The sequence below is a fragment of the Oncorhynchus masou genome, chromosome 2 (genome assembly GCF_036934945.1).
Source record: "Oncorhynchus masou masou isolate Uvic2021 chromosome 2, UVic_Omas_1.1, whole genome shotgun sequence".
Lineage (NCBI taxonomy): Eukaryota > Metazoa > Chordata > Actinopteri > Salmoniformes > Salmonidae > Oncorhynchus > Oncorhynchus masou.
In genome coordinates, this window is record NC_088213.1 from 34,632,118 (window position 1) to 34,644,325 (window position 12,208).

Below are 12,208 nucleotides of genomic sequence, written 5' to 3' on the forward strand. Positions count from 1 at the left end.
GGGAGCCAGAGAGAGAGAGAGAGAGAAAATGAATATTTGTATAAACCAGCCACACATAGACCCTGCCTGTTAATGAGGGTGCATGAGAGGTGAGAGCAACACCTCAATAACAAGGTCAATGTAACCACCGTTAGAAGACATAGTAAAGCTCTTGCATTAATAAATGAATTGACATTACACTGCTTATGTTCACACAGCTATCACACCTTAGAAAGCAGTAACAATACTCATATCAATATGCAGTTCTGAATGTTGAGTAAATAATTGTATAGTATTTCATTCATATACTGCGATAGAAAAGAGACTGTATTCATTTATACAGCTTTTCAAGATAATAGATTTCCATGGTCACTGAGAAAGATAGTCAAGCATTGTGATGTGAGCCTTCAGAGAACGCAGCCAGAGGCTAGTAGTGTGTAAACCAAAGACACATTTAACGAAGCCAATAAAAATGAAAGCTCCAGTGAGCGTGATAGAGTGAAACATTAAATCTGTCAAACAGACAGACAGTTGGTACATGTGATTACACTGTTTACTCCAATTGAATTTAAATAGATCCTGCGTCTTCCTCTATGACTCTCACAGCCACACACTGTATGCCCCAGGGCTGTCATTTAATGCACTCATTCCTTTAAATCCCAGTGTGGAGGGATTCTACACTGTTAGAGTGAGGACAGAAGCATACATCTGGAAGCTCTGTAATGCTGAACGCTGCAGTGTGATTTGAATGTGACATTGTTGTACAGCTCGATGACATTTATTATCGCTGTGAAGACAAGGAAAAAAGACATTTGTGCAAATCTTGAATGTCGCTACATCATAAATTACTCTAAAGGGGATCAGTGGAAAAGGTTCTGTTATGATGGTTCAGTGTAGTGTGTCTATCTAGGAGCTTTCAATAGATCCAGAATCATCCAAGAAAAAACTGCAGAAAATCAAGCTGAAGTGCTGTAGGTTTTCAATCTGCTCATTTTGTTCTGGCCGCTGTGAAGACCTTAAACCTACAAGGTCTCCTATTTCTTCTCAAATATACATCTCACATGGTGACCACAGTGGGCTCAAGTTTACCAGGAGGACAGTCATTGTTTAAGGGGTTTAGCCAAAAGTTGGGGATTGGGGATGTCACTGAGTAGTCATTGGTTTCAGTGTACACATCACGGACAAACTGAATTGGTCCACCCACACAGACAGTGTGAGAGACTGAAGCCCACTGGTTCTCGGGAGACTGAAGAAATTTGGCTTGGCCCCTAAGACCCTCACAAACTTCTACAGATGCACAATCAAGAGCATCCTGCCGGGCTGTATCACCGCCTGGTACGGCAACTGCTCCGCCCACAACCGTAAGGCTCTCCAGGGGGTAGTGAGGTTTGCACAACACATCACCGGGGGAAAACTACCTGCCCTCCAGGACACCTATACCAACTGATGCCACAGGAAGGCCAAAAAGATCGTCAAGGACAACAACTACCCGGGCCACTGCCTGTTACCCCGCTATCATCCAGAAGGCAAGGTCAGTACAGGTGCATACAAGCGGGGACCGAGAGACTGAAAAACAGCTTCTATCTCAAGGCCATCAGACTGTTAAACAGCCATCACTAACATAATGAAAAAATGTATGTAATACATGTATCACTAGCCACTTTAAAATAATGCTACTTTATATAATGTTTATAAACCCTACATTACTCATCTCATATGTATATACTGTACTCTATACCATCTACTGCATCTTGCCTATGCCGTTTGGCCATCCATATATTTTTATGTACATATTCTTATATGTACATATTCTTATTCATTCCTTTACACTTGTGTGTATAAGGTAGTTGTTGTGAAATTGTTAGATTACTTGTTAGATATTACTGCATGGTCGGAACTAGAAGCACACGCATTTCGCTACACTCGCATTAACATCTGCTAACCATGTGTATGTGACAAATAACATTTGATTTGATTTGACAAAACAAGGCAGAGTGCGCACGGCCATTGTAACAGAACAGTAAGGGAGAACAGCTCCAGAGGCACCGGTCAGGACACTGAGACTGTGGGATCAGGGAGGTCCCTGGGCTGAATGGTTTGTCAGATGTGGGCATGTGATAGGATGCACACTCCCCAGACAACTACATGAAGAAAAAATAAGGTAACTCATATCCAAATGTACTATTATACAGTGTTTTATTCAGAAACCTGGGTAACAACATACTGTAAGAAAAAAATGAGATAATTAACATGAAACCAAACAAAATGTCAAGGAGAAAACAAATCTAGTTTGCCTCCAGCTATTTCCAGATCCACTCAGCAGACTAAAACAATTGCTTTGACAAGCCAAATTAAATATCCCTTAACATGAGGTCATATGAAGAAAAAAAATGGGGTGAGAATTAGACTAAAGTTGAAAGTTGAAACATCACTATGAGAATCTGTTGGATGGCAGCACGACAATGAACCATTACCCTTTCACAGAAAGGATGTTAAGCTAAACAGTGGGGGAAAAAACATTTCCATTTCTTTTCCAGGTATCAAAAATGTGTTTTCCAAACCAAGAATAGATAAACATTAACAAGAAATGCTACTGTTAAACATTAAACAAATTCAGAAGGAAATATGTGCTTTTAATGAATGATCTAAAACTCAAAATAAACATAGCAGAAGGTTGATTATTGTTTACCTCAGATTGAATGGTATACTTTTAGAGACAGGAAACAGTACCTCCAATGGTCTGTCTATCTGTAGGTAAAGGTCTTTATCAGGAACACAGTACTGCATTATAAATCAGTGCAGCATCTCTGCCCTTGCTAGCCTGCTATGGTGACAAAGTATAGCATTTAATCTTATTACTTGAGTCAGTGGTATGTATGCAGAGCTGCATTGGACTTTCCTATGAAACAAACAACCTTGTTGTTCTCTGTGTTTCAAACTCATTAAAAGACACACCCTCCTGGCCTTATGCCCTTGGTGGAATCCCCACGACCATCTTTGCCGTCGGTCCAAACAATTAGCCAAGCAAGGGAAGTGGGCAACTGTGCAAATGTACAAATCTGTTCACTCTGGGGCCTGAAACGCCACATAATTCAATTCGTGATGATTGTAGAAACGCTAAGAAATGTATACCAAAACTTAAAACCAACATCTACATACAAGTGTAAGTTTTTTTTTTTTAAATAAGTTAGAAACTGTGCGCATGACGTCAAAAACATGAATCATAAAAGTAATTATGTTTTAGTTTGGCTAGCTTTTGGAAAAGTTAGCTTGCTCATTGAACTTTCCCTGCTATCACACTTATACATTGTAATTTTCAATTTACTTCATATCGTCGGATAGTATGCGTTGTCTTCCAGCCAAGATATGAAATGCAAATCATAATTGACTAGCGCATATAAAACACACACGACACTACCGGTGGTTCCATGATGACTGAATACACAACCGTGGGACGAACGAGTCCTGCAAGTGTCAAATCCTCATACGTCATTAGAAGTGTCCAAGTAATTTGAGGTCTGAGGGGAAGGGTGTGTCTTTTACGTGTTTGCAATGCAGCCAATATCTACTGTAAGTACTGTATTTGGTCACATGCTAATTAGAAAGAACATTGTGAAATATGGTGTATGATTATGAATAATCACGAGAGTCGCTTGAACAACAGTTCAATCACTCAAAGTGCAGTGTTCACTAATATTGGCACCCTTGGTAAATTCTGTATGAGCAAAATGGGCTGTGAAAAGAAATCTCTGCTATTTATCCGCTTGGTCTTTCATTCAAAATATTCACAAAAATCTAACCTTTTAATTTAAGTATAATGATTGAAAAAAAGTTACATTTTTCTCTGAAACATGAATACCACAATTATTGGCACCCCTATAAATTCTTAGGAGTAAAATCTAACTTTAGTATTTTCCCATTCATATTTTACGTTTTTTAAGTTCACCAGAGTGATTAGGAACACTTAAGTGGTAACCCATGACTTCTTGTTTGACTGGGGTATACACTACCGGTCAAAAGTTTTAGAAAACCTTCTCATTCAAGGGTTTTTCTTTATTTTTACTATTTTCTACAATGTAGAATAATAGTGAAGACATCAACAACTATGAAATAACACATATGGAATCATGTAATAATCAAAAAAGTGTTAAATCAAAATATATTTTATATTTGTAATTCTTCAAATAGCCACCATTTGCCTTGATGACAGCTTTGCATACTCTTGGCATTTTCTCAACCGGCTTCATGAGGTAGTCACCTGGAATGCAATTAACAGGTGTGCCTTCTTTAAAAAATATATATTATGTTTATTATTTTCCAATAAAAATACATTTAAAAAAGACAGTGATACAAACATTGACATTCATTGTACTGTTGAATGGGATGGCCATATAGAGGACAAAACAAAACTTAACTCACACATACACAAAATAAAACTAAATCCTATTAGGTGGTACATGTATAAGATGACAGAATATAGTAATTATAAGCAGTGTAGTTAAGCCAAAAATAAATATTGATTGGAGTACACCACAGAAATTAATTTGTGGAATTTCTTTCCTTCTTAATGAGTTTGAGCCAATCAGTTATACAGGGGGTTTACAGAAGATAGCCCAATTTGGTAAAAGACCAAGTCCACATTATGGTAAGAACAGCTCAAATAAGCAAAGAGAATCGACAGTCCATCATTGTCAATAACGTTGAAAGTTTACGACGATGCCACAACTGGCCCGTCCGACGCCACTGCTACTTGTCAGTCCGACGCCGCCACAACTGACCCGTCCAACGCCACTGCTACTGGTCAGTCCGATGCCGCCGCAACTGGCCCGTCCGACGCCACTGCTACTGGTCAGTCCGACGCCGCCGCAACTGGCCCGTCCGACGCCACTGCTATTGGTCAGTCCGACGCCGCCGCAACTGGCCTGTCCGACGATGACACAACTTCGGCAGCCGCATAAGCGTTTGTTTGGTCTTCATCCCCGTGCCCTTACACGGCACGCCATAATTTGGGCTTAATAAAAAAAACTATTATGCATTCCTGCACCTGTCTCCCGAATCATTTATGCCGACGTGACAGCAGCCTCCGAAATTGCAGCCCAAATAAATAGTTCAAGTAACAGAAACATCAACATCAACTGTTCAGAGGAGACTGTTTGAGTCAGGCCTTCATGGTTGAATTTCTGCATAGAAACCACTACTAAAGGACACCAATGAGAAGAAAAGACTTGCTTGGGTCAAAAAACATGAGCAATGGACATTAGACAGGTGGAAATTTGTCCTTTGGTCTGGAGTCCAAATTGGAGATTTTTGGTTCCAACTGCCATTTGTATTTCCGACCGTAAAGCATGGTGAATGAGGTGTTATGGTGTGCGGGCGCTTTGCTCGTGACACTGTCTGTGATTCATTTAGAATTCAAGGCACACTTAACCAGCATGGCTACCACAGCACTCCGCAGCGATTCCGCAGCGATACGCCATCCCATTTGTTTTTCAACAGGACAATGACCCAACACACCTCCTGGCTGTATAAGTGCTATTTTACCAAGAAGGAGAGTGATGGAGTGCTGCATCAGATGACCTGGCCTCCACAATCCCCCAACCTCAACCAAATTGAGATGGTTTGGGATGAGTCGGACCGCAGAGTGAAGGAAATGCAGCCAACAAGTGCTCAGCATATGTGTGAACTCCTTCAAGACTGTTGGAAAAGTATTCCAGGTGAAGCTGGTTGAGAGAATGTCAAGAGTGTGCAAAACTGTCAACAATGCAAAGGGTGGGTATTTGAAGAATCTCAAATTTAAAATATATTTTGATTTGTACACTTTTTTGGTTACTACATGATTCCATATGTGTTGTTTCATAGTGTTGATGTCTTCACTATTATTATACAATGTAGAAAATAGTAAAAATAAAGAAAGACAGCCATGCAGAAAAGTACCTCATCGCAACTGTGAAGTATGGTAGTGGATCTTTGATGTTGTGGGAGTTTTTCAATCAAAGGCCCTGGACAACTTGTTAGGACACATGGTATTATGGACTCCATCAAGTACCAACATATATTAAATCAAAACTGACTGCCTCTGCTAGGAAGCTTAAACTGGGCCATGGTTGGATCTTCCAGTAGAACAATGATTCAAAGCACACCTCAAAATCAACACAAAAATGGTTCACTGACCACGGAATCAAGGTTTTGCCATGGCAATCCTAGTCCCCTGACCTAAACCCCATAGAAAATCTGTGACATGAGCTGAAAAGGATTGTCCACAGGTGTGGACCTCGAAATCTGAAGGATCTGGAGAGATTCTGTATGGAGGAATGGTCTCAGATCCCTTTCCATGTGTTCTCCAACCACATTATGCATTATAGGAGAACACTCAGAGCTTTTATCTTGGCAAAGGGAGGTTGCACAAAGTATTGAATGAAGGGATGCCTATAATTGTGGCACACATATATGAGAAAAATATTTGTTTTATTTAAATAGAGATTTTTTTGTGAATATTTTGAATAAAAGACCAAGAGGATAAAAAATACAACAACAAAAAAATTCACTGCCCGTTTTGCTCATATTTACCAAGGGTGCCAATATTAGTGGAGGGCACTATAATACCTGGAGATGGGTAGCGTAAGTGTAACGAATACTCAGGGAGAAAAAGGTGTATATTCACACGCAGAGTGCAGCAGATGTTAATTAAGCCTTCGCAGAAGGCAGGAATTGTGGTCGCAGGCAGGCAATGGTCAAACATAGGTAGGCAGGCAATGGGAATGTTTGAATAGCAAGGGAATGTTTCTATTTTTGATGGGAGAAGAACATAGTGATTAGGCTCAGACCGGGATGATGTTCTAAAAGTCTGCCAATCCCAGCAAACATGCCTCCAGGCTCATTCATGTGACTACTTGTGCTGGTGATTAATTAGGCCTTCTGAGACTCTTTCCTCAGGAGTGAAAGGCTAGAGCGCCGGCTGGGTCAGGGGTTGATGTTTTGCAGACAGGGTAACCTAGGCAACTTGTAATAGTATGGGCAGTGTGTCATCCCAAAGGCTCTTTTGTTGGGACAAGAACTCAGAAACCCCTAAAACATGTAGGCAGCCTCATTTGCCTATTGAACACATTAGAGGGACCACTCAACTGCTGCATGCTCAGTGCTCTCTGACAAAAATGGTACAGTAATTCAGTGAGGATCGCCTCTAAGACAATGGAGAGTGTCGAGAACTCAGTAACACTATGAACCAAGTCTGTGTAATAAATTATAAATGAATGCATTAATATATTTATAAATGCTTATACCTAGTCGTTTTATCCCACTTTCGTCTGACACACAAGTCCCAATCGCAGTTCAACAAAACAAGACTTAAAAAATGTAGAAGGCAGAAGAAAGGAATCTCAAAAACATGACACGAGGCAGATAAACTGATGTTTCAGTAGGAGAAGGAGAGGGAGAGTAGAAGGAAAGGGAGGATGCATGTCAATACATGTCTGGCTGAGGAATGCTGAGTTTTGATAGCTGGTCATGTGATTGGTTAGCAACAACATTGAGTTACCAAGCGCATTCACGCTGAGATGAGCAACACAAATGAGGAAAAATTTGGTGTCTTGAATTCAATAAAAGTTTTTATTAAAAGTATGAATTTAAGCACACGTCGGAAGGACCGCAGTGGTACAGGACAAACATAGGAACAGGTAAGTGTTCTCAGAATTGAGCGTTCCTCAGATAATACTGAGCGGTTCCATTTAAGTAACCTACAACTGCAACTCCTGTAATAGGAAGAGGAACACCCTGCCTGTCTCTCTCTCCTGGCTTGTTTCTCTGTGGGTGGGAGTGTGTGTCTGTGTGTCTGTGTGTATGCGGTGGGTTTTGAAGGGCTCAGGAAGGGGGACCCAGCGGGTTTTGCTTTAAACTGTGATGGCTCTGGTCCAGACACAGAGAGCAGCAACATAGGCCCAGAGCTTATCAGCAGCAGCCCAGCCTGGTGAAGTGAGTCAGTCAGTGCGCTCCATTGTGTGCCCATCAGGACAAGTCAGTTAGGGCCATGTGCTTACTGTGGCACATCCACAGAGGAGGAAGGCTGAGAGACAACATGAAGAGGGAAACAGGACACACAAAGTGCCTTTATTCCTGGTTCAGGAAGGCAAACAGCACAATATAGCAAAGGGATTATGGCAACGAGAGGCAAGGGGGAGGTTTACAAAAGGTGGTCCACCGCAGAGTGAGACAAAGTTAGATACAGTGAACAGGTCTGTACGCTGCAGGAAAACATGTTCCCTATGCTAACCTCCATGACAGAACACACAGAACCAACCCAGGGTGAACCTTACGAGGGAAGATTTCTGCTGTTTTATGGGAAAACAGGGATTTCAGCACAATAAGACACATTGCACCAGAGCTCCACTCTCGCCTGCCGACCGCTGTTCTCCTCAGTTGTTCAGTGAGATGAATGTCTCGTCTGGGGTATAATAGGTAATTAAGACTCAACAGCTCTCATCTGTGCTGCTGTACCATGAGGCACCATATCAAACACTATCAGATGATATACATGATGATGGCTCCCCAGCAGAGTGAGGGGAGGTCAGCAGAGACAGAGGGAAGAAAACACACTGAAGGTCTACATTAACCCTTTACATCCCCTTTCCAACCCAATTAAATCATTATGACGGACTACAAATTATTATTATATTTTTAAAGCTATCGTATCATGCTATCATTTTCAATTACACTTTCCCCGCAAAACACCAACAGTATCCTTTCTGAAGAAATCACTGTGATAAGAGTACTGTCGACAGAAAATATAGGAAAAATGTACACCCTCAGTACACACCTATATATATATATATATAAATTGCCCTTGTGTGTAACCTTATTACCCCCAAATCCGTCCAGTATGACGCAACATTGTGACAAAGTCACTCTCACTACACTGGAAGTTAATAGGAATACGACTTTTAGATCGCGAAACGTCTATCATACATGTCCGATTTCAATACTGGCCCGATGTCATAACTGGAGGATGTCGTCTCTCGAATGAGCCGTTGATCTTATTTTTGCGATATTCCAACCTCGAGAAATTTCTAATTTAATGGAGGGCTTAGGACATTTTTCCTATTTGTCTGCCTCTTTTGTTCAGGGTGCATTGCATGTTGCCATTGCCAGAGATATTATAGAAAGGAGATTGGAATCCAATGAACGATGGACCTTATAATACTCCACCCAGCAGACTGTTGACCAATCGCGCTCAAGTTGTCATGCTGCGACATGCAGTTGCTAAGCTAATAGTCACACAATCCCTTCTCAAAGTCAGTGTTATGTCGAGAAACGTGCCTATTTTCCTCAAAAGCCACTTATGTAACGATTCCAAAGCTAAAGTTAATCTCACATCTTGGAAAATATTTATAATGTTCTTGTTGATGTCTTGCTTATGAAATTCGTGCTAATGTTGGATTTTTGAGCTAGTGTCCAACAGTCTCCCATTCACTCCTTGAAGGAGAGCACTCCTTGTCCCAGAATCACCCAGAATGCACCGCGTTGCTCATTGACGTAGCATGGGCAACGTTTCCAATCTTCTCAAAAGTATATCTGCTGTTGCGAATGTTGACCCCACTCTGTGAGGCACATCGATCTGTAGGTTGGACATGGTATGATTTTAGACTAAATTGATAGCTGTAAAATCGCCTAAACAAACTGCACCAACTACAGCAGCTACGTTACATGCTGATATTGTCTTTGGTGTTATTGTGTCTAGCTACGTTTGTTAGCTACCTAGCTAGCTAGCCAGCAAGTTCATAGAGAGAGCATTGAGAGCATTGCTTTACTCCACACAGGATTACAGGCTATTTCCGCACCGAGCTAAAGGCTAGAGCTGCCGCTTCCAAGGAGCGGGACACTTATTCGGACGCTGATACGAAATCCTGCTATGCCCTCAGACGGACCATCAAACAGGCAAAGTGTCAATATAGAACTAAGATTGAATCCTACTACACCAGCTCTGACTCTCGTTGGATGTGGCGGTGCTTGCAAACTATCACGGACTACAAAGGGAAATCCAGGCGCAAGCTGTCCTGTGACGTGAGCCTACCAGATGAGTTAAATGCCTTTTATGCCCACTTTGAGGCAAGCAACACTGAAGCATACATGAGAGCACCAGCTGTTCCGGATGACTGTGTGATCATGCTCTCCGTAGCCAATGTCAGCAAGACCTTTAAACAAGTCAACATTCACAAGGCAGCAGGGACAGAAGGATTACCAGGACGTGTACTTAGAGTGTGCGGACCAACTGGCAAGTGTCTTCACTGACATTTTTAACCTCTCCTTGACCGAGTCTGTAATACCTGCAGTACATGCCGAACACCATAGTCCCTGTGCCCAAGAAAGTGAAGATAACCTGCCTAAATGACTACCACACCACAGCACTCACGTCAGTAGCCATGAAGTGCTTTGAAAGGCTGGTCATGATTCATATCAACACCATCATCCCGGAAACCCTAGACCCACTCCAATTCACACACCCCCCCAACAGATCCACAGATGACGCAATCCCAAATCACACTCCACACTGCCCTTTCCCACCTACATCTTAGCGTTCAACACCATAGTGCCCACAAAGCTCATCACTAAGCTAAGGACCCTGGGACTAAACACCTCCCTCTTCAACTGGATATTTTCTTAACTCTATTTCTAGAACTGAATTGTTGGTTAAGGGCTTGTAGTTAATCATTTCACAGTAAGGTCCACCTACACCTGTTGTATTCGGCGCATGTGACAAATACAATTTTATTTTATTTGTGGATTTTGTAGTCGACTTAAGCTGCAACAGATTTCCACAACAATTTTCCATGTTCCTAACAACCTTATTATAATACCAAAATGAAACATTTGTTCACATATTAGTGTTATTTAACACTAAATTAAAGGAATTTGTGTTTTTGGGTGGATTCTTTTCAGGTGAGCTGGGGTGTTGAATAGACACTAGTGTGCTACTGAGACAAGAGAAACACCTGGCTCATTGAACAGCATCAGCATCCCATGTGGATAGACAGATGGAATACTTTGGCTTATGCACACGGCCAAGAATTATTACCCCCAAAAACTTGGACCAGAACACAAACATTACCTCCAACATGCGAAATTGCCACTTAAATAAAGAACCAATGGTGCTGCTATTTTAATGAGCTGCATAATCACCTCTTGACATGGAAAACTCTAGAATGTGTGGGGTAAGGAGGTGGAGAAATGTTGTCATTCCCTGTGTGTATACGGCCACTACTTCTACCACCCGTCATCTATTCATGCTACAAGGTTACATAACTCCAATCCAGCCATCACCCCCCCCCCCCCTTTCAACACTCAAAGCTCTTTACAACTCGCATCTTCACAGAACAAGACTTCTCCTGTGAAAATAAATGCACAATTAGCTTACACTCCAACTCTACACAGCTCAGCTCAGTGCCATGACATACTGTATCACTTCTCTCTCAACGACTGTAGTTTGGTTGGTGCCAGCGCCCGCTTGCTTGAAAGCACATATTACAGCTAATAGCCAATTAACGTGCTCACAGGTTGGGAGGCTGTGTACTCTGTCATACTGGGCCCCAGTGGAGACTGATGAAGTTCTCTGACTGGTTCTGTAAAAGGGGCACTCTCATTAGAACACATCAGTGGCTGACACGTCTTCCTGACATTGTTCTTTCTCTGGGAGTCGGGGAGGAAGAAGGGTGTGGTGGGGAGTAGGCCTACTCTCTGGGTTTATTCCTGAGAGGGGAAAAACACACTGCCAAAGTTTGGATGTAGGGTAGCCTCTGCTCCCCACAAGCTATTGTTAACCCTGCTCCTTCTTCCTTTCTGCTCATTAAAGTAATACAATCACTAGGCCCTTCAGGAAGGCACTCACATGTCTCACACTCACCCTGACATCCCTTAGGAAACCAATGGGTGGTTCACAGATTATAAATATGGCCTATTCCAAAATTTCCAGTCTAGAAAATGAAAAATAACAGAACATCAGAAGGGGACATTTTTCTCTCTCCAAAGTAAAGTACATGTTAAAAAAACAGCACAAAAACATTGTTTTGTTTCTTGTGTTTGGGTACATTTTTCAGTCTCTTAGAGACTAAGAGAGAGAGACCAGATGAGAGACTACATGTTAGATGTGCCACTCTATTAAACCAGTCAGTGGAGGCGTGTCTCCTGTTGCCTCCTATCATGTTGATCTGACTCCCACTACACTTGGTGCCTGTGGATTAGC

At 41.8% G+C, this 12,208-nt stretch overlaps 1 protein-coding gene across 1 annotated transcript in view; it reads right to left on the reverse strand.

Moving 5' to 3' along the window:
• LOC135503852 (polypeptide N-acetylgalactosaminyltransferase 18-like) overlaps window positions 1-12,208 on the reverse strand; it is a 94,341-nt gene that overhangs the window by 56,277 nt on the left and 25,856 nt on the right. The gene's annotated exons all lie outside the window — the stretch shown is intronic.